At 49.3% G+C, this 4,385-nt stretch overlaps 1 long non-coding RNA gene across 1 annotated transcript; it reads right to left on the minus strand.

Moving 5' to 3' along the window:
* Nucleotides 1-827: 827 nt before the first annotated feature.
* Nucleotides 828-3,220, minus strand: LOC115942104 (uncharacterized). Its single transcript, XR_014147359.1, has 2 exons — nucleotides 1,517-3,220; nucleotides 828-1,385 (listed from the first exon to the last, which is right to left on the minus strand). It is a non-coding gene; the product is annotated as an uncharacterized LOC115942104 (long non-coding RNA).
* Between the last annotated feature and the right edge of the window lie 1,165 nt (nucleotides 3,221-4,385).

A 4,385-nucleotide genomic window follows, 5' to 3' on the forward strand; every position in this document is an offset into this window, starting at 1 on the left:
TATAAGGGGAAAAATTAGCTGTTCAATGAAGGGATCACACTGTCATGCCAAGCCAGTGATTTAATAGTGGGCCACCCAGGTATTAATGTCTCCTATTATCTAACATTAATTCTAGCCAAAAATGCTTAACTCAAATCCTTCAAGCCTTGAGATCTAATTTCCAGTTTATAGGAAATACAAGGTACGTGGGCAGCAAAGTAAGTGATACAATGAGGAAGCAATCAGAAAAGTCCAGAGGGTGGGAAACTGGCCTCCGCTCATCTGAAAGTCTGGGCTATGGGAAAAAAATAGAAGAGGGGAACTGTTCTAAAGCAGAAAAGAATTAAGAGGCATAATGACCAGATACATCATGCTGCCCTGGGTTCTAACCTGAGTTGGACAAATCAGCTTTAAATACATTTTGGAGGGGTGCCTGGGTGGCTCAGTCAGTGACCTTCGGCTCAGGTCATGATCTCAGGGTCCTAGGATCCTTGGCCCACTCCATGCTCAGCAGGGAGTCTGCTTCTCCATCTCCCCCCTCTCCCCACTGGTGCTCTCCATCTCCCCCCACCATGGTGCTCTCAAATAAATAAATAAATCTTTAAAAAATACATTTAAGAAAAAATGAGACTATTTGAATTCAGATTGAATTTAGGTAACATGAAAATGTACTGACAGAGGAAAGATCATTAACAAAATACCTGGTTATAAAATAGCACAGAGTATGACCTTTTTTTGGTAAAAGGTAGTGTGTATGCACATGTGTACACATATATGCATATAAATACATATGCACATAAAAAGATACACAGATATAGAATAAAAAGCCATCAATTATAATCTCTGAATGACAGAACATCGTGCTTTATTTTCTTATGTTGCTTTTATGTATTTTCTAACTTTGTACAATGCATATATACTTCTCTGGTAATAATAAAGGGTAACTTTCAGGAAAGTCAGTACAGTTTTACAGTGTTAATATCCTATCTGTATCTACTGAAGGATGTAAGCATCAAAATACTTGAAATAACATTCGCTACTAGACCGTATGTAGAAAATTCAAATATGGATATTTAAAACTGACCATGCTGAAGCTGCTCTGAAAGGACTTACTACCTTTTAATCATTATTACCCTAAATGTCACCTTTGTCATGTTCTTCAATAACCCTTGTCACAAGGAATTAGTGTCACACTCCAAAAAAAATTCAACTCAGAGGTCATTTCAGTCCAAATTCCCTAGAGAAATTCTTGCCTCACCTCCTTCCTCTGATGGTTGGGGCTCAGGTCCTTTGCCCTTGAACTGGATCACTGGGGGCTGAACCCATGTGTATGAAGATTCTTCATCTAGTGTCTGAAGGGTCACTGTCTGCAAAAGGATTTCCTGTTCCAGAGCATGGGTTTACACCTAGAGACAAGCAAATCATTAAGCTTTAAGGATATCAAGAATTTAACAGAGATTAAGCCTCTGGGGGAGTCCACAAGAAATATTCTCCGAGAGACTAGGAAAAAGAAGTGAGAAACCAGGGCCTTATTTACCTTCTGGGGCACTGAGAAGCAGCCAGAAAGCAAAATTCGATCAGGTGTTGTTTCTGTCATTTCACTGTTGGCTGTGTGGTCTTGGCCAAGTTACCCAACCTCTCTGAACTTAGTTTTCCATGTGTGCAAATTGGGAATGATTTCACCTACTTCTTTGTTGCTGTGAGTTGAGTGACCTGTAAAGTAAGGAGCATGATGCTCCTCATTCTCTCTGAAATACAGAATGCCTTCAGTATCCTTGCTCACCATCCAGGAATCTGCTGTTCCCCGCCTTCCCTCTTTACTGGGCTGGCTTAGCAAGAAGCTCAGTTCCCTGCTGAATGCTGGGTTTTCCCATTGTTCTCTGAGTTCCACAACTGAGAATGTTTTGTTCCAAGCTTTCCGCAACCATATCAGACCAGTGTCTTCCTACTTGTACATTTCTCTTTCTTTCCAGATCCTCCAGCATGGTCACTGCCTGCTCTCTGCTCTCTGGATGCCGTTCGCGCACCCGGGCCTGCAGGTCCTCGGGCAGGATGGTCAGGAACTGCTCCAGCACCAGCAGCTCCACGATCTGCTCCTTGCTGTGCGTCTCGGGCCGCAGCCAGCGTCGGCAAAGCTCCCGGAGCCGGCTCGGGGCCAGACGGGGTCCAAGGGAACGCTGGTAGCAGAAGTGTTTGAACTGTTGCCTGAAAATCTCCCAAGCAGGGGGCTGGTCCTCTGGAAGGCTGAGAGCCTGATCCCTGGAGTGGTCCTCCTCCAACTCCACTTTCACCATCTCAGGCCCCTGCTGCTGACCCATCCGGCTTCGGACAACTGGCCAGCAGACTTTCTTGTGTCCACAGCCATCCTGCCTGGCTTCTGCTGGAGTGTAAACTGGAGACTTCTGAGGGCATCTAGCGAACAGAATTTAAGGAGATAAATGGCAAAGCTGTGAAGAACCCACACAAGAAGGAGGACCTGTAACCAGAGTAACTAATTTTATTCATTCATTAAATCCACAAGTATTTTTTTTTTTTTAGATTTTTTATTTATTTGAGAGAGAGAGAATGAGAGAGAAAGCACATGAGAGGGGGGAGGGTCAGAGGAAGAAGCAGACTCCCCGCCGAGCAGGGAGCCCGACGCGGGACTCGATCCAGGGACTCCAGGATCATGACCTGAGCCGAAGGCAGTCGCTTAACCGACTGAGCCACCCAGGCGCCCGCCCACAAGTATTTATTAATAGAGGCCTCCCTTGCGCAGAAACTGTTCTAGGCTCTTGAAATACCTTCGTGCCCAAAGCAAAGCCCTCCTGGAGGTCGGCTGCACGCGGGGCGATCAGCAGATACAAGTACGAACAGCAGGCGCGAGGTCAGATGGTGCCACGTTTCTGCAGGTGGGGGCAGGGGGAACGAGGAAAGAGCTGCGCGGGGAAGCCTGCAAATCCGGCAGCGACTACACCAGCGCGGTCCCAGCCCAAAGCAAAACTTCCAAGGCTTAGCCGTGGGCGCCGGGTTTTCCGGCGCGAGTACTTCCGCCGCCACGGCCGGGAGAGCCGCAGTCAGGAATCCCCGTCGGAAAAACCGTGCCCTTTTCTCATGCGAATTTGGCAGGACGGAGGGCGAAGTCGCTCCCACGCCGCCCGCGGCCCGGGCTCGGTCCTCGGAGAGGCCCGGCATCCCGGGCAGGGTCCTGCGTAGGCGGCCCTGAGGCCGGGCCTCCGCGGGGCCTTCACGCCGGGGCCCCCTCGCCGCCCAGCTCGTCGGAGCCCCGGCCGCCGGGCTCCGAGGCCGAACCCAACGCTGCAGCGCGAGGGACACCCCCGCCTCCCGGAAGCAGCCGGCGGCTCCTGGAGGCCACGCCCCCCACATCACTTCCGGCGCCTCCCGGAACACACGGAACAGGTTGGAAAGGCACACTGTACCGTTAAAAATACGAAGTTATTTTCATTGACGTGCACTTCTATTTCTGTCCGTTGTCTGAAATATTAGAAAATAAGTAGAATCCAGCATTTGAGACAAGAATGCTTGCCTTCCAGGAACATCCTGGATGGAAGAGGGAAAATGATTTGATTGTTGAGCCCATCTAATAAAAACAGGTTATCCTTGTGTGGTCTGTAATATACTAAAAACAAATGACAACAAAAGCTTGACCTCACAACAGATCTTCTCATCAGCTGATGCACTCTTCAGGGGGTAAGCACACTCCAACCTGTCGTAAGGGTTAACCTGCTTCAAGCTTATGCGCTCCTTCTTGCTGACCTAAGTGTAGCAGAAATAACCTTCTTCCCTTGGGATTTGCAGACCACTGGCCTTGAGGCGCGGACTAGACTTTCCCAGAAGATAAGGCCTGGCTGCATTCGAAAATAGCCATGAGTCCAGCAAGTCTGTTCAGGGTCATGTCCACATATGAGTAACCGCCTGGACACCGGCTTTTCCCGCACGTAGCCCCCTCCCTTTCCCCATGCCTTCCCCTCTACAGCCTCTGGCTCGCCCTGGGTGGGGGCGATGGTCCATCACCAGCCGTTCCAGGATTTGCTCCTTTGTATGCACGTCTGGCTTCATCCACTGATGGCAACGTTCCTGGGGCTTGCTTAGAAATTCGTGGGGTCCAAGGGCCTTCTGGTAGCAGAAGCGCCCGAAATGCTAGCGAGAGAGTTTTCGGAGACGATGCACGTTCCCAGCCTAGACTGCTCCCAAGCATGTACTTCTCTTCCAGTTTCACTATGTGCAAACCTTCCTGTTCCTAGGGAGTGTGGACGACAGGAGTCAGGGTTACAGGCTGCGAAGGCTCAAGAGACTCACTTGACTCACGGTAGAGTCTGGGTGAAGGCTCTGGGACATCAGAACGTGTTGTAAACAGAATAACCTGGGCAGCGAAGAACTTAGCTAAGCCCGTTGACTTTATAAGA

The sequence above is a fragment of the Leptonychotes weddellii genome, chromosome 8 (genome assembly GCF_054177405.1).
Source record: "Leptonychotes weddellii isolate Sample4059 chromosome 8, ASM5417740v2, whole genome shotgun sequence".
Lineage (NCBI taxonomy): Eukaryota > Metazoa > Chordata > Mammalia > Carnivora > Phocidae > Leptonychotes > Leptonychotes weddellii.